This window comes from Alligator mississippiensis, chromosome 2 (genome assembly GCF_030867095.1).
Source record: "Alligator mississippiensis isolate rAllMis1 chromosome 2, rAllMis1, whole genome shotgun sequence".
Taxonomy (NCBI): Eukaryota; Metazoa; Chordata; order Crocodylia; family Alligatoridae; genus Alligator; species Alligator mississippiensis.
This window is the reverse complement of record NC_081825.1, coordinates 268,354,519-268,380,500: the sequence shown is the minus strand read 5'-3', so window position 1 is coordinate 268,380,500 and position 25,982 is coordinate 268,354,519. Positions and strand designations below refer to the sequence as shown.

General features: G+C 42.6%; 2 long non-coding RNA genes across 2 annotated transcripts in view; one reads left to right on the top strand and one right to left on the bottom strand.

The window, feature by feature from the left end:
• LOC109281702 (uncharacterized) overlaps nucleotides 1-11,910 on the bottom strand; it is a 41,559-nt gene extending 29,649 nt beyond the window's left edge. The window contains exons 1-3 of the long non-coding RNA XR_002088473.2: nucleotides 8,618-11,910; nucleotides 8,407-8,502; nucleotides 5,297-5,377 (exon numbers count right to left, since the gene is read on the bottom strand). This is a non-coding gene — a long non-coding RNA (uncharacterized LOC109281702). The remainder of the gene's footprint in view (nucleotides 1-5,296; nucleotides 5,378-8,406; nucleotides 8,503-8,617) is intronic.
• Nucleotides 11,911-14,571: 2,661 nt separating this feature from the next.
• Nucleotides 14,572-25,982, top strand: part of LOC109281703 (uncharacterized) — a 79,673-nt gene continuing 68,262 nt past the window's right edge. The window contains exon 1 of the long non-coding RNA XR_002088474.2: nucleotides 14,572-14,692. This is a non-coding gene — a long non-coding RNA (uncharacterized LOC109281703). The remainder of the gene's footprint in view (nucleotides 14,693-25,982) is intronic.

The window sequence follows — 25,982 nt, the reverse complement described above, 5'->3', positions numbered from 1 at the left end:
CCTAGAAGACAAAATAGGGCAATTAATTATGGATAGAGGGGACAAGGCTGAGCTCTTCAATGAGTTTTTGGCTTCTCACAGATCAGGACAAATATCCCAACTGGATCATACACAGGCACAAAAGGGACTCCGGCCCACCAACTGTTAATGCCAACTTGGTGAAGAGGCACTTGGAGGGACTGGATGTGTAAGTTAGCAGGACCAAATGATCTTCATCCAAGAGTGCTGAAGAAATTGGCCAGTGTCATAATAGAGCCACTGTCATGGCTGTTTGAGCACTCAAGAGGACTGGAAAAAAGCTAATGTAGTCCCTGTTTTCAAGAAGGGGAGAAGGGAGGATCTGGGTAACTATAGACAGGTTAGTCTCACCTCTATCCTTGGGAAAACCTTAGAAAAAATTATTAAAGATCACATTTGTGGGAGTCCAGTGGAAAAAAAATAATGCTGAAGGGCAACCAGCATGGATTCATAGCAGGTAGATCCTGTCTGACTAACCTTGTTTGTTTTTATGACCAGGTCATTTTAAGAAGGCCTTTGTTATGGTATCTCACCCTATTCTCGTAAATAAACTGAGTGGCTGTGACATAGAGTATCACACAGTTAGGTGGGTGGCAAATTGGCTTAGGTGTCACAGCCAGAGAATGGTGGTGGATGGGTAGGTATTGACTTGAAAAGAGCTGGGCAGTGGAGACCCACAAGGCTTTGTCCTTGGACTTATGCTGTTCAATGTCTTCATCGGTGACTTGGATGAGGGTGTGGAAAGCACTCTGTCCAAATTTGCAGATGATATCGAATTATGGGGTAAAGTTAACACACTAGAGGGTACGGAATGAATCCAGGTGGATCTAGACAGGTTGGAAAAGCGGGCAGAACAGAATAGGATGCAGTTCAACAAAGACAAGTGCAAAGTGCTGCACGTAGGGAGAAGGAATCACCAGCACATTTACAGTCTGGGGGAGGACCTTCTCAGCAGCACAGCAGCAGAAACAGATCTTGGAGTCATTGCTGACACCAAGATAAACGTGAGTCATCAATGTGATGAAGCGATCAGTAAAGCTAACCACACTTTATCATGAATTAGCAGGTGCATGATGAACAGGTCCAGGGAGGTGATACTTCCCCTCTAGGCAGCATTGGTCAGACCACAGTTGGAGTACTACATCCAGTTTTGGGCACCACACTTCAAGAGGGTTGTGGACAACCTCGAGAGGGTTCAGAGGAAGGCCACTCATATGGTTAGGGGCCTGCAGGCAAAGTCCTACAAGGAGAGATTGAGGGACCTGGATCTTGTCAGCCTCCACAAGAGAAGGCTGAGAGGTAATCTTGTGGCTACCTACAAATTCATCGGGGGTGCGGGCAGCAAGGAATAAGAGATGCTCTGTTTACCTGGGCACCCCTTGGAGTAACTAGGAGCAATGGCCACAAAGTAATCAAGAGCAGATTTAGGTTACACATCAGGAAGAACTTCCAAGGCCGGTGGTGCTCTCCCCTACCTTGGGGGTCTTTAAGAGAAGTCTAGACAGGCACCTGGCTGGGGTCATCTAACTCCAGCACTGTTTTCTGCCCAGGGCAGGGGGTCAGAGTCGATGATCTACTGAGGCCCCTTCTGACCCAAACATCTATGAAATTATTAATCTAATCTATAAATCAAATTAACTTTTTTCACTATCTTTGTGCTCTATGCTCTGTTCATCCTTATCATTTGTCAGTCTTGTTTGACCTTGCTTTCTTTCAAATTAGGTTCAAACCCTACACTTCTTTGCATTCATGTGCATTGCTGCACCCAGACATTGCTATCCTCTCACATCCAAGATGTAGGATCAAGGTCTTTGCAAAAAACTTCAGGGCAGAAACCCTGCATGCTTGTATGGTATCTGGTGCAATGGGGGCCCTTCCTGTTAAGGGGCTTTAGACAATACTGGAAACTAATAACAGTACACTGGCACTTTAGGAACTTCCAGTATCCAGTTGGTGCGTATTATGTATGAATAATATCACAATAGCACATTTTTTATCAGGCTTAAGTAGCATAAGGGAGGTTTTGTTGAAGTGATATTGTAGCCATGATTGTCCAGTTAACATTTTTTGTGGGTAATATCTTTTATTGAACCAAGTACATGGTTGGATAGATTTAGACAAGTTTTCAAATGAAAATAAGTCTTTTTTCAGGTCTGAGGAAAAATCAAGCACACCTACAACTAAGTCTGTTGAGGTTTGTGTTTTAGACCTATAAATAAATAAATATATTTAGCTATTTAAAAATGATTTGAGTTAAGAAGAGACATTTACACTGAGTTTGGAAATCAGAACAAGAGTGCTGTTTCTCTTCAGTGCAGCTAAGGATAATTTTGTGAGTAAGAACTGAGTGAGTGAACATTGACTAGGTATTTAAAGAACTGCCCACTGCTTCCTATAATAATTATTACTATTGATAGGGTCTTGAGAATGAGAGTGAATAATTAGTGAGATCTTTTTTTTCCAAGGTTCAAGGGTACAGAGAAAAAAACAAACACCCATATTATTTAATGTTAAAATATGTCCTTAGGTACAGATAATTTTGTATCAGGGTAAATTCCTGAAGGCCTCTCTATTTCCTGGTGTCTGCCAGAAATAGAAATTCTACATTTTACTTTTATGTCTAAAAATTGGAATATACCTCAGCTAACTTAAGAACCACATTTTACTCCACAATTTCTATATACAAGTTGGACTAACAATCTGAGGGCCTGGGAACAGCTGTGAAAATTTTTACAGTTCACCTACCGCTAATCCTGTACTTAAATACATGTTAAATACAAAATCAAAGAGGTAGCCTGAAGAATTCATTCATTTATTCATTCATTCATACAAGTCATAACTGCCTTTAGAAACTCAGGTTTAAAAAAAAAATATAGACAATAAGAAAACATAAAACTTCTGAAATAATAATAAAAAAAGTTTGGTAGCTACAGATAACTTCAGAGACTACATCAACCTTTAAACAAGGGTGAAACAGAAATACTGACAGAAGACAGGATATATTTTTACTTTATGTATGTGTGGCATTGCCTAACCCTAGGTGCAGTTAGGCATAACCTGAGACAGTCCCAGTTTGCTCTTACACCTTGAGGGACATGAATGACTGGTGACTCCTGAGTCAAGCAGGGTGCCTGTCCCCCCAGTGGCCAGTCAGTGACTAGGGGTGAGGTCCCCCCATGGACAACTGCACCGACCGAAGGCCAATCACACCAACCAGGGGCCAATTGTGCTGATCACAGAAGGGGACTCCCTGTGGCTGTTCATGCACGCTGACCTGGAAGCAGTATTCCCTCTAAGTTGGCTCTAAATGGGAATGCTGCCTGGAAGTGCCAGTGGCATGCCCAGAAGGGCCAGGGAAGCACCCAGAAGTGCCAGTGGCATTTCTCCTGGCACTCCCACTCTCTGTCAAGTGCTCTTGGGGGGGGAACCAGCTCTCCCACCCACCCCCACCCACCTGCCACCTAAGCAGGGGATGCTGGCTGTGAGGGGGTGCACCAATACTCTCAGGAGGTGCACGTGCCCTTCTGTGCACCCCCTATGCATCATCACTGTAGACGGACACCCTTCAGCTGCCATCTGTTGTTTGACCAGATGGAAATGTTCTGAAGGTCACTTCCCTGACCTCAGCTATATCTGTCTCACCCAGGCTTTGCTACCTCTTAGCAGGAAGGATTTTACTAGCTAGAAGAATAATACCCCTTGTCCAGTCATGTGTCCAGAAAAGATGGATCCCTTTTCCTGAGAAAGAGGTCTGCCTGTATAGCCTAACGCTCCAAGATTACAGTACTGATGGTACTTGAGTTAAAAAGATAACAAAAGTATTTATTATAAAAAATAAGAATAAGCATAAGAAATCAGTAAGCATGTGTTGAGATACAGAGATATAAGAAAAAACAAACAGAAGAAAATATCATAACAATAACCCATTCTTAGCCTGCATCTGAAATCCAAGAATGCAGCTTCTATGCAACTGAACAGATTAGAAAACACCCCGTGTCTGACCCTTCCATCAGGGCCTCCTGCCCTTCTACAGTTTTTTTTCCTGTCCGCCTGCTTTAGTCAGTCTGCTGCCTGAGGGACTCCAGGATTTCCCTAAGCCCAGGAAAACTTAAGATGAAACCCTGATCTCAAGGCAAACCTTAAGTACAATTTCTTAAGTACACTGGATTCTTGATGGGGGGCAACTATGCATATAACTTCCCATGCTTTCCCCAAGGGTAAATATTTACAAGAGCAGAAATCTTTCCTGATCTAATTAAGACCAGGAGAATATTTGCATCCTTTCAGACATGAAGATTGCTAATACAATATCCTAATAATATTGTCTCTCACTCAGATTCTTGACTGAGCAGGTGCACAAAGGAGATGAGTAAACAACTCATGTCAAATGCTGACCCTTAGTGATTACTGCTTTTCAGCCATTTATATTTTGAGCATCTTATAAGTACTAAAGAAATTCATTGTTTATCATGTGAATTTGTACAATTCTGGCCCTATTATAACATATAAGAAACATACTTTATATCAAATACCACAACGCATATAAACATAAGGGGCTTGTTACACTTATGCAGCTGTAGTTGGCAGGTGCCTAAAGCCCCTGAGCCCTCTGCAGCAGCTGGGTGCCTCTGGGCTGCACAGAGCAGGCAGGGAGGCTGAGCTGCTTACAGCTGCCTTCCAAGCCCAGCAAGGGCAGGAAGTCGTGTCCATGTACCCCAGGCTTGCTGCTCCTGCCGGGAACAGCTGGTGCCACAGACCTGGACCTCGATCACTTTGCTCAGGCTCAGTAGTGCAGGAATCTGACTTAGGAGGGCAGTACAGGGATGGGACTTCCTGCTCCTAACCATGTCAACTGTGGTCTCTGTCAGGCAAGCCAGCTGGGAGGAGCAGGCAGCTGGACCCTATGCAGCTTAGTAGAGTGTGGGGTCAGCAGGACCCAGCCTTGGGCTGCTGTACTGCAGCTTCCAGCTGGCAAGCACCTGAACCCACTGAACACCCATAGCAGCTGGGAAGCTCTGGGCATGGAGTGTGGGGCTTAGCACTGCTTGTTTGGGCTGGGGTTGTACAGAACAGGTGGGAAGGCTGCATCACTCAGCCACCTCCAAAAGCCAGCAGCAGTGGGAAGTTGTGTCCCTTTACTGCCCCTCCCCCCTGTCCTGGACTGCTGGGCCCAAGCAGAGTGAATGAGCTTCAGGGCTACAGTACTGGCTCTATTTGATGAAAAAAGTGGAACAGAGGCACCATCCCATCCCCACTGTGCCCCAGTGTCCCCACTCACCCTGACTCAGAAGGGACCATTGAATTCTGGGATCCTGAAGGACTTCAATTTGCATGGAATAGAAGTCTGGAGTGGCCACACCTTAATGAGACAGGAGCAAAATTAAGTGCTTTGGAAATAATCCCGCCCTGGAGTGGTATAACTTTAAACTGAATAATGAGGGCTTTAAGACATTCGAATGGTGTTGATGTGCAGCTAATTCAGGGATTAAGAGCTCCAGAAACCACCTAAAATTGCTGTGTAGAAAGGCCTTAAGAATGATATGGATAAATACAGTTTGATGCCACCTATACATAGAGAATATGCATTTCATATCAGTAAAAAAAGTCAAGAAAACATGCATAATGCCCCACAACCCCCTCCTCCCCACCCCAGACCACAGTGGGGTTTGTGACAGTGCCCAAATGACATTGCTATTATTAGTGCTTAAGGGTAGATTGGGATTAAACTCTGTGTACATGCATTCCTGCACTGATTGAGCATGTTCAGTGGAACTGCCCTCTGTTGAAGTAGGATTGCCCAAGTACATGCTTGAGGACAAGTAAATTGCAGAAGAAACAGTGGAACAAGTATAGGAGGAAGACCTTTCAATGTTCTAGCCTAATGGTTGTTCATGTAGAGGGACTGTAAGATTTCAATTTTAGACCTTCCCTTTTCTATCAGGAATTGGAAGCTGTATGTCCTGCTTCCTAACAAAGTGCTCTAAAACTGAGGCTAGAGGATTCAGATTATACAGACCCTTTTCTAGCCTCCCTCTTCAATCTGTCCTCCAAGGTAATCAAGAGAGGGAGATGTGTGGGCCCAGGAAGAAAAGGACAAAGCCGGAGGCTGTTTGGACAAGCCAGAGCGAGCTCGATTCTGCCCTAGGTAAGAGGGGGTGCTGCATTCTGGGCTTTTGCTCTTAGTGGGTAGATTTTCCCAATGCTGCTAATTCAGTGAATATTAATAAAAAAAAAATAGAGGTATTGAGAGAAGAACATAGATCTTCTCCTTTGTGCACAAAAGCAGAGAAAATCACTATTGTCCTAAGCACCGCTCTGCTGGCATAAATCACTGGAGGACCCTTCTCCACTTCACTTGTAGCAGGTATGTGTGCATGGAGATTCTATGTCACTGAAGGGTGAAATAGGTTTTTAAACTGTGTGTAAGTACCAAACACTGCAGTTATGTGGCTATGTACATGCCATTTAGGTATGTAAAGTGATATAAGATTCTTCCCAGTGGGCACATCTACACGTTCATTAATGCACTTCAGGTAATGCACATCACATCTAGTACCTCTGGGTACTTTTACATGTGCAAGCACTGCAGAACTGGGTGCTTTGAAAAGTGCTCAGCACTGCAACACTTGAAGTTGTATAAGTGGCAAAATGCACATCAGCATGAAGAGAATGGCGGCAGTGCGCTTTTGAACTAAAACACTTCAGAGGTGCTTTAATAGAGTCTGCTCCTAAGTGGAAGATCTCAGGTGCGTCCGAGAACTAAAAGTTATGTGTATAAATGCCCTCCATTATGAAGTCCTAGAAAAGTGTGCATTAGCCTATTTTAATATGCATTAGCTAAAGAGCACAGTTCTTTGTGATGCTTTAATGCACATTAAAAAGGTTAATGTGCATTACAGTACACATGTAGATGCACCCAGAGTCTCATATTTTTTTCCAATTAAAGGGTTCTTGCAACTTGTTCTGAAGTAGTAGAACAATCAGACACTTGACACTGGACAAGATGAATGGTAAGATCCTACAAGCCAGATCCTCAGGGGTGTAAACTGACATAGCTCTATTAATGTCAATGGATGTAGACAAATTTACAGAAGCAAAGGGTTCTCTACTGAATTCCTATTATCCTGCATCTGTTTTTACTGGTCAAGTTTTGAAGACAAGATCTGGACTTCAAATAAAGGGTCATCTCAATCTTAATTACCTTCTTAGATTCATTAGAATGCATGTCACATGTCCTCAGAAAGGAGAAGTCATCCAAGGAGTGTGTTAAGTGTCAGCATATTGACTGAAATATTGCTTTGTTTTCTCCACTTACATTAACAGGGATCATGAATTTGATGTTAAATTCTCTGTGCCTGGTACTCCTGAATACTATATTTCTCCATGAAATTAAAACTGAGCCATCTACAGAAGCCTGGCTTTGGTTGGAGATACGGGTTCATGACAAGTATTGTTGAATGTGTAAAAAAGTCCATGGTACAGAGTTATATAGTTATCTTTGTGGATCTCCCTTTTATCTCTTAAGGTGGCTTTTCACACCATTACTCTGTTCCTATCTCACAAAAAATAAAAATAAAAGCAAGAGGAAGATTCCTTTCAGCCAGACTTTTAGTGTTTTCACAGTTCCAGGCATGAACTTGGAACAAAGCCAGAAAAATGCCACTGGGTGTCTTAAACCTCTTAAGTGAAAAATTCATTTCCCGTAAAATGCCTTATGATTATCTACACTAGATCTTAAAACTACTCCATTGTGCGCTTAGGGAAAAAAGTTTACTGAACTCCAAACAACACATTATAAAAGGTTTGAGCAACTGAGCAGATACTAAGTGGATGTTAGATCAAAGATGCTGTATATAATAGTTCTGTGCATTGCTAAATGCACAAGATAAATATTGCCTACTTATCATATTGACACCAGGAATACATTGTTTACTTACAATCCAAGGCTCTGATAAGTAGATTACTCAGGCTGTGATTAAAGGGCTAAAGAATTTATACATGTAATTCCTGTTGAAGTTCAGTTGGTTTTGGACCTTGTTCCCTGAAGTTCTTTCGAAAATCACAGCCTTAAGCATGCATGTGGCTTTAGGCATACTCACATGCTTAAAATGATGCATTTGCCTTACTGAGATAATCAAATGAAGGACATATATACACGCACTGGGGTAAGCATTTAAAAGCTGTTTTAGCTTTAAAGATTAAGATTAAGACAGCAGCAACGAGTGGAGCCAGCCCTCTTAACCAATCAGTGGGGGGGAGGGGGGATGGGGGAGGCATCGGGGCCCCTTGCCACTGTCTTAATCTTTGTTTTCCAGACTGTGGAATAAACTCCCTCCAGAGATGGTATAATGTACCCTGGAAATCTTCAAGAGGAGACTGGACACTCACCTTGCTGGAGTCACCTGACCCCAGTTGTCTTTCTTGCCTGGTGAAGGGGGCGCTGGACCCAGTGATCTTGTGAGGTTCCTTCCAGCCCCTTACAATCTATGAATGTAATATAAACAGAAGTGATAACCCTAAAACTAAAAATAGTATTCATCTGTGACCTTGAAACAGTAATACAACTAATCAGTTTGGTATTTATTTAGCCTTGACTTACTTGTACAGCCACATATTATGGGAGCCTTTCTGATTTCTCAGTTAACTTAATCTGTTTTGTTCTAATGCTCTCCTTCTGTCTATATCTCCATATGTCTTCATTACCAACACTCCAGTTCAAAACTGTTGCTGCAGGGGTTAAGGAGGAGATATTTATTAAATCTAAACTCAAACAAATGTTAGATAGCAAGAGCCACTTCTGGAAGCAGAGAGATAAAAGGCCATTTGCAGGCTTAATTAAAATTAATCAGAAATAATGGACTGTCTCCAGGAGGAATAATATAAACACATAACACTAATCTCACAAATCCAAATTATACAATAATTTAAGACACCAACTCTCATTGATTTAATATAGCATTTAGTGATAGAGGTGGTTTAGGGAAGATCAGAAGCAGCTCCCCTACATGATAAAATTCATAAACCTTTGATTCAAAGTCCTTCTGTAATGTTTTAAAACAATTTGTAATTAAAGCTTCTTTCCTGCATTGGTATCAGTTGGGAAGCCTCTTGTAATGTCATCATAATGGACCATTAATACCAGGACAAGATTAAGGGATTTGTTTTCCCCTTCATGCGTACATGTAGCTGCCATGAATATGAATGGAAGCTATCCACTTATATTAATCAGTATATAGGGTAAGGCTTTTAAGATTTAATCTCGTCCCTTCCACACATGTTGAGGATTGTACCTGTTGAAAAAAAACACAGACAAATTAATCATCCTGCATTTCTACTATTCATTATAATATAATCTTATTATCTGTTTGTGCTAGTAGTATGTAAGAAAGTAACTGTTTTATTTATTTTCTTTTCTACTATGTATTTCTCAGATTAAACCAATAATTGTTTCTCAAAATGGTAGGCAAATGTATAAGACTATTCCTTTGGATTTATGTCTCTGTTGGAATGTTAGATACTGTGCTATTGATAACGTAAGTGCCTAAATAGATTAGACTGGAAAGGATAGTCTGATTTAATAGTAGGTAACCGTTATAACCAAGCATACCTCTGAGTCTGGGATCTTCAAGAAAATTAATTCAAATTAATTTGAAAATCTCATTAAATTCCTGTGTAGACACACTTATTCAAAGTTAAAGTGTATTTAATTAAATTTAGTTTACTTTACTTTGGAAGTGAATTAACCTAAATCAAATGTAGGCCCCTCTGGTACTGGATTAAAGTCTGCACAGGGATCTAATGTGGTTTAAATAATTCACTTTAAATGCACACCTTTAGTTAATCTGGTGTAACTTAATTCACTGACACTCTGTAGACAACTCCTAATTCTGTTCTTATAGACTGTGACCCAGGCAGACACAACATCTCTTGTAACCCCCAGGAGATCTATAGTAGTTCATCTAGTGAACCATTTGCTAGGAAGTGAGGTGTGCTGTCATGCCTGTGTCTGTCTAGTTCCTTCACTGGCAGAGGGTGGGACCTGATCTATCATTCCACTCCTTTCATGCTTTCTTGAGGGTGGCAAGAGTCTGCTTTGGCATTTGGAAAGAGTAGTGTTTTAAAACTAGTGGTGTTTTCTTTCACCACTCCTACTGGAAGGGTGTTACAGAACCCATCTATGCTAATTGTTAGAAATTTTCTGTTAGTTTTTAGACTAAATTTATTTTTGGCAAGTTTATAACCATCTGTTCTTGTGTATATCTCTTGTCTCCCTCCCAGGTGCACTAATAGAATATAATCTTATTGGTAGGGACCTACTCAATTCACAATTTCACAGATTTCATTAAATCAGGCAATGACTGCAAAATCTGCAGGGGTGGGGAGGGGGGACACTTACTCAAAATAAAATGCTGGCTCTCCTGTGGGAGCCAGCAGTTATCATGGCCACTGTGGCCCAGCTGCACAGCCCAGCCAGGGGGTAATGGGGGAGGGATGCTGCCAGCAAAAATGGGAGCAGGCAAGGTGATGGTCACCCACACCCCTCACCTCTGATTGGCTGAGAGAGCTGCCTTTCATGAGACCCTGCCTCTCTCCACCAATCAGTGGTGAGGGGTGGGGCTGAATGACAGACAGCCCTGACAGCCAATCAGTGGCAAGGGGTGAGGCAAGTTGATGAATAGGCCTCTCAGCCAATCAGGTGTGTGTGGGGGGCACCAGGGCCCCTCAGCAAATCAGAGTCATGGTGAAGGGGCATGGCCAAGATAAGCCCACAAAAAATATTGTTGGTCCTGTGACGTACCTGCAAAATCAGCTGCCTGCCTCCTCTATTTGGGTAAGTCGCTACTGACTGGGTAGTCACTACCAAAAGTACCAATCATATTTTGATGCTTAATTTTTCACAATAATTGGCAATAATTGTCTTGTTCACAGATGTTGTACAACACCACTGGTGATTCTAATGCTGAAATGCATAAATAGGTTAGGTAGGTTTCTTTTCATGGATGTTTTGGCAATGACGTTGCCTGCAAGAGTCTGTTAAAAAAATATAGAGACATAGAAAAAAAAAGTTATGAAAATAATTTTCATAGCCTGCTTTTGGAACATTAATACATAAGCTATTAAAAATAGTCCCTGTATCATTGCTTTTCTACTGTATCAGTACAGTCCCTGTATCAGTGTTGCAAGGTGAAACAGCACTTTAGGATACTATAAGATCCTTTTAAGGATGCCACACAATATTAAGACTGTTCAGTGTGCAAAGACTTATACAAAATTCACAAGATGAAGCCAGAAGTTTTCAAATAGGGATCCATAATTTTAAAAAAGTGTTGACCTTTTGTGGTCTTTCTGAGTTCTTTGCAATACAAGGCTCTATTTTTTTCCCATAGTCAAAAGATGAGTGAAAGCTAAGAGCTGGTGTTTTTTGAGGAGTGCTTTGAATCTAACAAGAGTTGAAGAGTCTAAAAAGGTTGAGAATCACTGTCCTATATAAAAGAACACTAAGATCAGGGACAGAAGTTACACATATACCTGGTTAATTAATCAGAAACTGGTTAAAACCTGTCCTGTAATAGAACATAAGTTTAGTGCGCATAAACCAGTTTCAAAATGGCTGAAACTGGTTTAAGATAAACATAGTTGAATGTAGTATCAGACTTAACTGATTTAGGTCAAACCAGTCATCAACACATGCATGCACTACACATCCCCCCTTTGCCTCAGAGTGCTAGCCCAGGGCTGGGGTCTGGCAACACTCCCACCCCTTGAGCAGTGAGTGGGGAAAAGCCTGGGATTCTGCAGACAATGTCTGCCCAAGACCCCTTCCTGGTTTAAGTTAAATAAAAGTCCCCCAGCATCCCAGATGTTTTGCAGCCCTGGTCTGGGCTGTGGTGGCCAGGGCTGGGCTGGGCTGGGCTGCCTGCAGGGCTGGCCCTACCCCTCTGTTCCCTAGCCAGAGCTGCAGAGGAGACTGCAAGCACAGCAGGCTCTGCCTGACTTCCCCTATCCCCACCCACTCTCTACTCACTGCTCAATCAGCATTCCCCCTTCCTTCCCATCTCCCACAGCATGGGCCCTAGCCCCATGGACCCTATGCTAGCTAATGCTGAGAGGTATCTGTGTGCGTGTGTGTGTGCGTCTCCAATTTCACAGGACAAAGGCAAACAGGACAGCATCAATTTAGGGCTTTTTGGAGCTAATCAACAGGTCAGCTGGTAATGTCCCTCCATTCCTTCCTTGGAAAAGTCTGTTTAAGAAGAGCTTGAACTAATGAGCAAGGCTTTTGTTTTGTTGATGCTAAACACTGTGCTATCAGCTCCCTGCTGGCCCCCTCACCTGTCAGATTTGCTGCAGACAGTATGAAGAAGCAGGGCCAGGGAGATTGAAAAGCTCAGTATCATCAACACATGCATGCACTGCACATCCCCGCTTTGCCTCAGAGTGCTAGCTCAGGGCTGGGGTCTGGCAACACTCCCGCCCCTTAAGCAGCAAGCGGGGAAAAGCCTGGGATTCTGTAGACAGAGTGGGGGTTTAAACTACTCACTAATCAGAACATCCTGCTGGGGCCTGGCCACACCCTTCCTCAGCTCAGCATTGTGGAAGGGAGAGAGGGCTGCTCTAGTGCCCCCTGGCTTCTAGCCTGAGCCACTGCAGGCATGTGCTTGCATTTTCTCAGTCCAGAGGGAATGCCTGTGGATTTGCAAACCAATTCAATCAAGGCAGATTAGAATAACCTACAAAGATTGAATCAATTCAGACTCAGGCTTTTTGAATATCAGTCGCTAGCCTAAGTCCATATCACAACTCCATATTAAAAATCAGTCACCTGTATGCCTTCTAATTTGTAGTTTAAAGTAACACCTTGAAGCCTGGGATGTCTAAAATTTGACCTTCTCTTTGAATACATCTGTTTGCAAATGATATGTAAATTCTTTACATACACACAGAAAAATATAGTGAGTGCTAATATTTTCCAAGGAAAGAGCACAGATGTTTTTGTTTGGAAAGAAAAAAAAAGCTGGGACCACATACTGCTATTTAAACTTACCTTAAAAACTGGCTCAAAACCCACAAGCAATGGAAAAGCTACAATGTACATCTCAAGAGTGGAAGGGATTTCATAGAAGACATGATCTCAGACTAAGGCAAGGAAATCAAACTGTGCCTGTGGAAAAGGACATCCTTTCTCTGGTAAACATTCCCCACATATCAGTTGGAGCAGCTGTAACAATACAGTCCTACGGTAGATCATATCTTATGATATAAGCTGCATCCCAAATCTCTTTGCATAATCAAGTAAATACAGTTACACGGTTATACCCAAAATGGTATTAAAATGTCTCCAGAGAAATTGTATGCGATTACCTGGATCCAAACACAGCCTCTCTGTTTTGGTTTTGTGTCAGGTACAAAATAAAAACAGCCTTTTTTTTCTGACTCCAATCTGAAATTAATAAAACACTCAGAAAACTATTTGATTTCATGAGATTTCTCCTTTTTGGTGCATAAACTTAAGTGAACAACAGGTTAGATTTCACCAGCATGGAAGCCAAACATAAACCAAGAGATTTAAGATTTAGAGACTCATTTTTGTTATAAATTTGTATAGTGCCTACCATTGGAGCCCTGGGCTACCAAGATAAACGTAAAAAATAATTTTAGCTTCAACTTAACCCGGATCCAGATAACACCTCCAAAGCATATTCTTGTATAAATTAGTCACCTCATGATCCACTTCATGTGGAGTGTTAGCCTTCATAATTATTTCGCATAAAAAAGCCCAGCTGAAAGAGTAATTGAGCAGGGGAGGGGAAGAAGGCATCTATTTCTTTGTTTAATTGGTAAAAGGCTTGTGAAGTCAGTAGATATGCCTAGTCATTTTTTACACTGTTAATTTCATTTTTAGTTTCCCCCCAATTCTTCCTTATACAGCATTCAAACATGTTGACATTTCTTCCTTTCTAGTATCTATTAGGAAATAAAGCCAACTTACGCCCATTCCTCATTTATATCAGGATTCACTTCAAATTTGTTCTCATTTGAAATCTCCATGAATGCATTCTCCTACAAGAAATGTGTTTCTTCCTTCCCTCCTTTCATCTAGCTTTGATCTACCCCTTACCCTCTTCATTCAACAAGGTCTTGTTTCTGCTGATACAAAACATGTATTTCTTAAATTTCCTCTCTAATTGTTATGTATTATGAACTCTGCATTTTCCTGAAAGCCTCTTCACAAAATAATGCTTTATTGTGGTATTTATTGTTACGGATGATCTGACGTGGGGAAATGTGTTTCCCAGAGAAAGTATTCTCTATTTTTCAAAGGAAACATATTTCCTGCCTCATGTCATACCATAAGTAAGATGCTTCATTGTCTTTCCCTTGCAATTCCTCTTCCTCACAAAGGGAATTGTTTTATTTGGAACATTGGCAATAAAACATGTTGTTAATGATTCAGGAACATCATGTTTGATCCATGGTCTTGTTATTCTTGTTGTAGTGCTGACCCCTCCCTCAAAGAAGCTTTCTTGGGAGACGTGGAGTCTGCCACAAGTTCTTGTGTGATGCACAGCATCGTAAGGACTAAGAACTTTTAGTGCCATGGAGAGCTAGAAACCTACAGTAGCCTCACACTAAGAGTAGTCACCTCTGGAGAGCCATCAAATGAAAATGCACTGTAAGTGGGAGAATTGGTATTGTTCAGCAATGCTTTAATGCAGCTTTCTGCTCTCATTTGGACTGCCGTTGATTTTAGCTGTAAGATTGCATGTGGGAAGCTTTCTATATCTGTCAGTAGGTGAACTGTAAAGTGAAAAACCAGGAATGAAATAGAGCAGTGCTTTCCAGTAACAGCATTTGGATGGCTGCAATGTATGTATTGTGCAACATAATGTGGCTTTCACAGTCCTGGAGATTGACAGTGTCTATTTGTACACAGAACAGGTACAAAACAGACAGTACCAATGCATGCTCCTCTTCTGCCCTCTCCCTCCCACATACTGTGCCCTGCAAGTGGACCCCATATTCAGATTCTTTTTCTAATTCTCATTTTTTTTTCCCTTTACTTTTGGCACTTTTCTCTTTTGCTAGTACAGAGGTTCCATAATCTCAGATAACTATGGCTCAGATCTGTTCCTTTTCTGTTATCCTATACAGACTGGTATTTTTTTAGGAAGGTCACAGAATCAGGGGGAAGGGAGAAAAGAAAGCAAGGATGAGGAAACAATGTCTGCTTTCTGACAGCTTTCACAAGGAACTCAGTTATGTGCCACACTTTCCCCTTTTATACACTGCAATCAGCTGACTGACACTTTTACTTGGGCTGTGAGGGTATAGACAGATGTAACAAATGTATCAATATGAAATGTGTCAATATTTGATGGTGCTGAAATACTTTTTCTAAAGCTATCATCATCAAAGTGACTAGGGTACTGTAACAAAGTGCAAAGGGATTCCGGTATATAAGAGGATCTTGGTTTTCACACTGCTAATTTGGGCAGAGATGTAAAGGAAATGGGAAATGAAGCTGTTACTGTATGTCAAGTGAAGACCATCACCCATGTGGGGCTGAGAGTCCGGGTTAGCATGGATGTGAACAGTCAATCATATTCAAGTTACTTTGTCCTCCTGTGTATTGTAATCTCCTGTGCATTTCTAGAACTGCAGAAGCAGTGCCCCAGCTCTTTTCTCTTCATGTAAACTGAGCCCCTCTATAATGACTTCCCACTGACCTGTAGGAGACTTGCCTATTCTGAACACACAAGGGGAGATCACTGGTGAACTATTATCACTTGAGTGACTTAACCTGTGTCCTTACTGAAGAGTGGATAGTTTCCTTTCCTGAGTGAAAGCCTTACTTAAATTTCAGCCTATAGGCCCAGGAAAGAAAGCTAACCTGGGTTAGAGTATTACTAAATCAAAGTTTGCATATATGGATGAGATGTGTATTAGGAGCACTGTTTGAGAAAGACCCTTGGCTGACTTTGCAAATGAGATGTGAGTTGTTTTGATGTCTTAGTTTGTCTTTTGCATTCAGCCAAATATAGTGTAGAAAGACCACTTTTCCCAAGCCACTTAAATGACTAACTGATGGTGTCTGGAGCACTTCAGTGGGAGTGAACAGGCAGAGCAGTGGACCTAGGCTCAAGAGAAACAGTATACACGTTGTCACAGTTATCTTTCTTTTTTTGGAGCTCAAAATGCTACTTACAAAACAGTCCCAACCTTCTGAAAAGGTGTTAGTAGATGCTAAATCAATGGTTCTCAAAAGTTTTTGTACCAGGATCCATTTGTAAACATCAATGTCCAGTACCAACCCAGTGCCCCTGACTTCCAACCCACTGCCCGCCACCCCCAGGCCCCAGCCTCCCAGTGTGTGGGGCAGGAGTTGGGTGCATGGTGTGGAGGGAGGCAAACAGCCCCTTGCAGGGTACAATATTGCCAGCCTGAAAGGGAAAAGCCACAATTTCCCACATTTTTCTTCTTTAAAGGAAAATCCATTTTTTAAATTTGTTCACAACCTGTTCATATATTCTTGCAACCCACTATTGGGTTGTGACCCACAGGATAAAAAAAGGCTGCCCTAAGGTATTAGTGGCTGAAGTACTGCAGAGGCAAGCAATTATTTTGGCCGGAGGGCTGCTAAATGAATTTTGGCAAGCTGTTGAGGGCCACAAGGGTAGCCCCACCCCTTGACAGGTGCCTTGCCCCCTGTTTGCCATTTTGGGACCAGAAATCCTGCCCCTAACCCCTGACCTTTGCCACCAGAGGTCCCTGCTCCTTGCTCCTGGGAGTACTCCTTTTGGGGGGGAGTGTTGCCATCTTGGAACCAGAAAAAAATAAATATATATATATTAAAAGTCAAACACCTACTATAACACATTTTATTTTTATTACAAAAATATTCTTGTCATGATTTGTGTTTGTGTAGTGTACATAGAGATGACTACATAATAGCTCAAAAATAAAGTCTTACTCTTGTATACTGTGTGTGGGGAAGTGTGTGGGCTGAGGTTGGGGGGTGTGGGATATGTGGGGGGCCATAGGGTATTTTCCACGGATATATGTATATTTCGGAGGGTTGTGGAGAGAAGGGTGTGGGTGTGTGGAGCTTGTGTGGTGTAAGGGAGGGTGCGAAGGTGTGGGGACCCCCCCACAAATGCTCCATGGGAGTATGGAGCCCATTCCTACCAGCCCCAGCCGCCACCCAGCTGCAGTTCCATTCCCTTGCCCCACTGCAGCTTCACCCTCCCCCACTGCTTCCAGACCTGCTGCCCACAATAAGTGCTGCATCAGGGAGACGAGGAGGAGCTGCTGAATGCTGGAGAAGTGAAGCAGGGAAGGTGCATGATGGCTGGGCTGGGCCCTTCCATGAGGGTGCAGACAGAGCAGGGTACAATTCATTGGTGGTTGCCTGTGGGCCAGATGAAATTGCCTGGTGGGCCAGATCCAGCTTGCAGGCCATATTTTGCCTGCCCCTGAAGTAGTATGTCCTAAGGCCTTCCCCCAAATGTTAAGTCGTCCACATTAGAGAGTATGGAATGAACACCAGGGTCAGGGATTCCGCTGTACTAAGAGAGATGGTGTAGAAGATGAGATAATAGAGAAATTATTAAAGTCCCTTGACATCTAGGTCAATTACATTTTGTACCATTAAACCTTCTACTCTCTTTTCAATGATAAACTATATTCAGGATGCTCCTACTTTTTTCCAGAGTCAAGCTCTATTTCATCTAATCCAAAGCTGATTACATTCAACACCTCTATCTTTCTGAAAGGATATCAGTGCCCAGGAACCCTACTTTCCATAGCACAGCTGTGGCTTGAATATCCATCATTTGGTACCAAATTAATAATTCACAAAATCTATTGTTCCTTTTTTTTTCAGTTCTGAGGTTAAACAAGCAGAGCGCACTATCTTAGAACTTGTTGATAAAAGAATTGTTGAATAAAAATCATTTGCAAATTCAATCAGGAAAACAATTCATGATCCTCATATCACTCCAACAGTGAGTAACACCATGCAGCAAGCAGTATGAAATTCATCTTACAACATATAACCATTTAAGCAATTTATGTAAAAAGGCACTTAAGGATGAAGTGTTAATCATTACTTACAAAGATTAGTTATATAAGCTACAGAGAAAATTGTGTATTCTATATTGAATTGCAACATTTCATATTCAGTTTATGCTATGTTTATTTTACAATGACATATAAAGCTTTAAATGCATACATGACCATCTGTGCTGAGGATGCAACTGATCATAAGAAAAGAACATGAGAATTATAGAAAACTTTTCTCAATATTCAGAGGCATGATGGAAAACATTAAAACACCAACAAAACACCTTCTCTATTCAATTGATTTGTGTATTCCTATCAGCAATACTTAAATACTTGTGGCTACCCCCACCCTAGCTCTCTGGTGCTGAGCAGCCCTGATATGCCAGTTGCCTCTCACTCCCAAACCAAAGCACTTCCAGCCCTGCTGGTGCCCTTCACTCCCCACCCACAGCCCTCAGGCGTTGCTGGTACCCCTCACTTCTGGCCATAGCCCCCAGCCCTGCCAATACCCCTCACTCCCCACTGACAGCCCCCTGCCCCACAGCCCTGCTAGAGGAGCTGCCAGGGCTATAGGTCCAGGGACTCATATCCACGGCCCCCTGCTCCCCACCCCACCCCCCGGCAGCACCCAAGCCCCAGCTGCCTCATCTGGGAGGTAGCAGCTGCTGTGGCAGAGCGAAGTGTGGAGCCCAACTTTCCCTTCCCCCTGGGCAGCACAGCCTGAGTAGAGCCCAACAGGAGAGGGCATGGATGTGGGCTGGTGGCTGTGGGTTTGGGCTCTCCACTCTGCTGTCCTCTTCCTAGGGCCTCCACAGCCCAGCAAGACCCACAACATCAGGGCAGAGGGGGTAGGGAAGCTCATTGCTGCTGTGCAAGCCCTGCACCGTCATCGGCAAGCACCTTCTGCCCACCCAGCAGCAGCAAGGGGCACAACTCTGTACTGCCACCCCCACTGGTGCTGGTTGGGCAGGGGGCACTTCACCATGGCAATGCAGGGCTCACGGTAGCAGCAACAAGCTTCCCCACCCTACTCTGACCTGCTGCACTGGGTCTTGCCCACTGGGCCATGGAGGCCCCAGGGGGAAGGCAGAAGGGTGAGGAGCCTGAGCCTGTAGCATCCAGCAGCCAGCACCTGCCCCCACTCCAAGCACAAATCTGGGGGGCATATGCCCACCTTGGGGGTGCACAAAGCAGCCATCCCCCCTCCTTCTTCCTGGATAAGCCACCTGCAGCCCCATCCCGCTCCCTGCCTGGACCCTGTGGGCATGCATTCCAACCATGGACCTTGAGAACCATGCACTCCCCCTGGCTGGGCAGCAGCTCCAGTCCAAGCCCCAGCCCTAGCCCCATCCCAACTTCCTCCCTTCCTCCATCTGAGGGCCTCAATCCCACCTTCCCCATAACAGACTTACCTTCAGGAGCTTTAAGTTACTCTCTAGGCTGCCTGGTGGCCATGTGCATGTGTAAGTGTGCACACACACATGGTGCCTCCTGCCTGATTTGCCCTCCTCCCACTCCCCACAGCTCCTTGCAAGCTGGAACTCTGCTAGCCTGCAAAGGGAAACCCACCATTTCCTGCATTTTTTTCTCCTTAAAATGAGTAAACTCTGCTGTAGGTTACCACATTTTTTCTGTTGCAAACAGAAAACCTGGATCCTTGGTCATGAGGGCTCTAGTACAATAAGCTCAATTCAGCATGAACCTCGCCTCATAAATGTAGCACCCACCCACAAAAAAACTTCGAAAAAACCCTCTTTTTGCATTTGTTCTTTCTTTAAGTATGGGCACGCACAATATGTAACAAGCATGCATATTTTTAGCCTCTATTTCAATTGAGCTATTCAGTATGGTGATAAGTTCTGGTGCAATATTATAAACACTGACTTGTCCAAAGACTATGATCAGATTGCTATGCAGGAGGGAAGATTTTGATTAGGCCAACCCAATATCTACTTACAGTGTCCAATGATTTTAAGGTTGCCAACGGGGATGGCACTCCTTTGATATGAGGATGATAGTCTTCCAGCCAATAGGGAGGTCATCAGTGAGCCATAGATAACTGAGGGAGCCAATCCAAGATCCTTATGTTTGATTGCATAGAGTAGAAGGGAGGAAGGAGTAGATGCTGGTGGTGTCTGGTAACAGCTTTTCCCCAATGTCTCTTTCATTTATCTGCCTCCACAATAGTATCATAACTAAGGGTGGGTGAGAGGGGCACCAAACCCTGGGTACTGATTTAGGAGTGGTACCAAAATCACCCCACACCCTTGTGGGGTCTGTGCCTTGGCAGCAAGAGCAGTACCACTGCATTTCTCTTGCAATGACAGCTAGTACATGAATGCTGTACTGCTGCTGTTTAAGAACAAGAGCCAAGGTAGGCAGAGCATGTCACAGCAGCAACAGCCAGGGACTGTTTTGGGAAAGACTCCTGTACCCTCCACTCTACCCTCAGAGCCCATATACTACAGGCACTAATGGAACTGTACCCTTCACCTCTCTGGTAAGGTTTGTGTTGAGCACAAAACCTGCAAAGAACAACACCATAACTTCATAGTGAGGTGAGTTTGCTCAAAATGATCATTTTGTCATACATCACAATACCACTGGGGAAGTTTCAGTGCTTGAGTGTCTCAAGTACTGATGTTAATACCGTATTCCTTCAGATTGGCCTTCAAGGTGTCCTTGAATCTCTTCTTTTTCCTGCCTCTAGAGTGATGACCATTGGTGAGTTGGAAGTATAGGACCCATTTTGGGAGCCAGTTGTCAGGCATCCTTGTGACAAGTCCTGTCCAACAGGGCTGGTGCTGTATAAACCTGGCTTTAATCCTTGTAGTGTTTTCTTGAGCCCGGATGTTGCCATTCATTCTTCTGACTTCTAGATGATATGGAGGATTTTCTGAAGACATCAGTGATGGTACCATCCCAAGGCTTTTAGGTGTTTTCATTATGTCAATTCAAATTTCACACCTATATGGCAGAGTAGGATGACAACAGCCTGGTAGACATGCAGCATGGTTTGGGTCCTGAAGTCATAGTCAAGGAGGCAATTTCAGAGACGTCCAAAGGCAATACTGGCAAATTTTAACTGGTGTTGAATAGTATTATTTGTGTTTACTTTTTGGGAAAGGTGGATATCCAGGTATGGGAAATGCTCAACATTCTCCAAGGATTGTTCTCTTATTGTAACATATAGAGGAGCAGCTACTTGGTTTGAGGTGTATTGGTAAATTACCCTGGTTTTCATGAAGTTGACAGTGTGGGCATCAACATGAAATACTTACTGTAGAGTTGCTTAACTAGCTCCACAGTAAGCATATTCATCTACCATGAAGAGCTGGAGTAAGATAATTAACTCTGCTGTAGGTTAGCACTGCTCTGTACAAATACTATCATATGGCAGAGTTATTTACTCTACCACAAAACACATGTAGAAGGTGATACCCCACATTGTAGCACCCTTGTGCCCTAGCCAGACCCTCCACAGCCAGGTTGGAGCAGCCCTGGGCTGGCAGGGTGGCAGGGTGCTCCACTCCAGCTCAGGCACACATGTTACTGCTGTACCCAGGAGCAATAAACTCTGGCATGAACTGCAATGAACTTGATTGCGTTGTTCTCATTTCACATGTAGATAGTTCCAATGACTCTATGCATTTCATATGCTTCATAGAAGCAGTCAAGATTTATCTGGAGCTCGTGGACTGAGTGGCCACACATAACACAATCATTCCTTAGCATACTGAAGATTGGTAAAGGAGGTGTTGGTTACCTTGGATTTTGATTGATGTTAAAAGGGATGCTGACTCCAGATCAAAGTCAATCAGCAATGAGTTGCAGAGTAACTTCAATATAGATTAAAAGAGTGTTGGTGCAATCACACATCACTGCTTGACTCCAGTTCTAGTAGTAAAGAGATCCATTTTTGAGCCATTGCTTAGGGTGGTTGCTGTCATTTTGTCATGAAGAAGTCTTATAATGGTAACACATTTTAGCAGGCATCAACATTTCATCATAGGGATATGGACAGTGCCTCTCTGTTGATCGAATCAAAATCGTTAGGTGAATGAAGACTATGTAAGCATTTCAGTGTTGATCATGGCACTTCTCCTACAGCTGTATAGCAACAAAAGTCCCATCTGTCATACCTCTGACTCATTTGAAATCACACTGAGATTTAGGTGGAAGCCCTTAACTGAGGAAGTGAATTTATTGTGGAGAATATGGGTGAGGATCTTCTTGACATCGGGCAGAAGTGCAATACCATGATAACTGCTACAATCCAATCTATCTACTTTATTGAATATGGCTATATCTCTGGAATCTCTCAAGTCACTGAAAAGTTCTTCACATTACCAGATTGTCCTAATAAAAATGTGTTGTTGGTAAAAGAGCTTTTTTCTACTTTGCTTTTAAATTTCAGCTGGGATTCCAGCAGGACCACATGCTTTGTTGTCCTTCATCTGATTAATGGCTTTCAAGGCCTCTTGATAAGTTGCTGGATCTGTGAGGTAGTCCTTAATGGAGTGTTGTGGGATGCCTTTGATGGTTTTGACTTTGATAATAGACTCTCAGTTCGGGAGCTCTTGAAAGTGCTTTTTCCACCATGTGTTGATGTTGGAGCTGCAGTGTTTTTCCATCCTTGGCTCCTTGTATGCTTGGCCCATTGATAGCTTTATTATGATGAAGAACCTATGCATGCCATGGCTGTCAGCAAACTTTTGAATCTCCTTTGCTTTGTCTTCCCACCACTTGTTCTTTCATACTCAGATTTTCCTTTGGCTTTCACCTTTGTGTTAATAAATGTAATGTTTCTGTTTGGAGTCAATGCCATTCTTCCAAGCATAGAAGGCGTTTCTTTTTCTGTCAATGTGAGCTTGAATGTCCCTATGGTTCTCATTATGTCAGTCATTGTGGAAAAGCCTAGATTTTCTTTGCATAATTTTCTCATCATGGATGCCTTTTTTAAGTCTCCCCCAGTGATCAGTGGTATCAAGATTATCAAGGAGGTTGGAGAGTTTTCACAGAAGCATTTCTGAAGATGATTGTTTTTAGCAAGGTCTTTCAAGGACTAAATTTGGAACCTCTTTTTTGGTTTCCTTCTTTTGTTTACATTATTTTGGAGTGATACAAATGGACATGACAACATATCCATCCAGCATTAATCTTTGCTGGTAATAGCTCTGTGGATATGGACAGTGCAATGAACTGTAGTGATTTATGGACTGTATGATGGTCATTTTGTACTTGGAACTTAGAGAGGCTTCAATCATGACTAGGCAGACCTGTTTGGATCCACTCTGCTCACCCTGTATGGAGAAGGGGATAGAAAGTGCCCTAAACATAGTCTGTCCCATTTCACCTTACTGAAAAATCATAACCAGTGGGACCACTCTATCTGCATTGCAGTTCAAATAATGAAGTTTGCAACCTGGGACTTTTGCACCTCAGTGGACAACCCTAACAGTGACTGAGCAGAGGAAAGGACAGCATGTATAGCCAGAAAATTTGCATAATTTGATATCAGCATTGCTGCACATATTGAGACCAGACATGCAAGAGAGAGCTCACAGAACGGGGCAATGACTACACCTTCTTTTGGAAAGGAAAAGACAAAAAAAGATAGACACGTTCATGTTGTTGGTTTTACTATGAAGATCAAGATTGTTACTAAGATGCTGGAATATTTAGTTGGCATCAATGAACATTTTATGACCCTTCATCTTCAACCACCAACAAACAACATGTAGCACTCATCAGTGAACACAGATGAAATGATGAAACAGAAAAATAATTATTTTCTAAACTCAGTCAAGTCCTGTCCTCTGTCCCTCAAGAAGATAGGATAATTGTTCTTTTAAGGGACTGCTGATTGAAAGCAAGAAAATCTGCTATAGATAACCAAAAACCAACTGCAATTTGCTTGAGCCCCCTTCATAAATTTTTGTTAGTGTAAGGAAGTCAGGACACAAAGAAACAATTTTTTTCTTGTGGAGTGTAAGTCTTGATTTATGCTTTATCTGGGCATGTATAGTAGGGTATTTGAGAAGATTGAAGAAATCATTTTATTTGTGCATCACAAATGAATTGAGTTTCTAGTTGCTTATAATTTTGAGCTTCCAGAATCCCATCTTGCTGATCCAAATTAGCTGTGAGCCATGCTTACATGTATTCTTCCCCTGAGAAGACAAATCGTGACTTCTTCCTTTTAAGCATATTTTTAGAGGACTGGGAACAGAAAATACTTCCACATACCTGCCACTATCATGACGATAAATACCAGGAGACAATAATGCCTTCAGCAGACAGACTATTCTATGTTAAGTAATGTAATGCAGGCAGAAGATACAGAACATTTTTCTTGCTTTGACAAAGACAAGAAGGAAAGGAAAAGAGAAAAAAAAAAACCCTCAAAATTCTGCATCTGAAAAGTGTTAGAAGATTATTCACAGTTAAGTGAAATACAATTAAAAGAACAATATGGAATCTGTGGAGAGGTGAAGCAAATTTAGACTAAATGGTAGTTAAAAATAAATGTGAAGATCACTGTTGGGTAAAGAGTCTTTTGGCAAGTAATGGGGAAAGAAACAGTGTTGATGGGATGTTAACCTAGGGGAAAAGTGTTCACAAATGTGTGAAAAAGAGAAATCCGCTTCTGCGACAGCAGTGTATTGTCTGCCAGTGGGAATACAGCTGTTTGCTTGGAGATTACCATCAAAGAATGTGGGCATTACAATATAAATACAATCTCTTATGGGAGATTCCTTTAGGATTTACAAGGTGCTAAATGAAGTGGGGCTGCTTAGAAGTTGGGGGAGGCATCTGTCTGTAACAGCCATGTGAGGTTCAGCAGGATCATGTTTTCTCTCTAATTATGCAGGGCAGACTGACTTGAACCAGTTCTCTCTGCAATGGAGAGCTTGCCTTACCTTTATGTGCCTCAGATGTGTGCAGAAGCAAGGCAGAAAGTACTTAAGATACAGCTCCCTACCTCCCTTGCACCAACCAACCTTGCTGAATCAGTATGATAAAAGTCATAGCTTTCTGGTATAGGCCAATAGAGAATTACTACCCCCCGCAGAACATGGATGAAATAGAGGAGGAGCTGTGACACAGAAGGGTCTCTGAACCACCTTTTAGTAATTTTCCTGAAGCTCTGCGGCTCACTCATTCCTTCTTGCTCACAGATTGTGCCTAAAGTCACCATTTACTCAGGGAGTGTTACCCTTTTGAACCCACATTGCTAATTGTTTATCAACAAGTAGCAGCCATACTCTTGTCTACACTTTTATATTAAGGTAAGGGTTGTTGTCATCATGTACCTGCCTACTCATTATTGCTAGACTCATTAGTTAGGAGACATAAATCATCTCATTAATAAATATTGGTATCATACTTCAAACAAGTGGTTTTCCAACATTTTCATCTTAATGAAGATACAGTCTCACAAGCCACCTCTTCATCTATTCACAATTGTGTAAACACCTTTCTTATTTGTGCTCCCATAACTAGGGACCTACATTATTCATGGAGGCTGACTCCAGATTTCATGGTTGCAGTATAGCGTTGGCAAATTTTCATGGCACCACCATGTCTCTGATTGGCTGACGGGGCCCCGAAGTTCTCCCCCCCTGAGATTGACAGATCACCATCTGTCAATCTCTAAGGAGGGGTGGGACTTCCAGGGCCCATTGGCCAATCTTTATCCCCTTCCTCCCGTCTCTCTCCAGATGTACTCCTGGACACCAAGACTTCCAGCCCTTTTCTGTTTTCAGTTGCTTCCCACTCCTGACTGCTTTTTCATGATCCCTATGCTTTTTTGTAGGGATCGGGTTTTTTCATGGGAGACCTATCAAATTCATGGTTTTTGTGAAAACCACAAAATCATGAATTTGGTAGATCCCTAC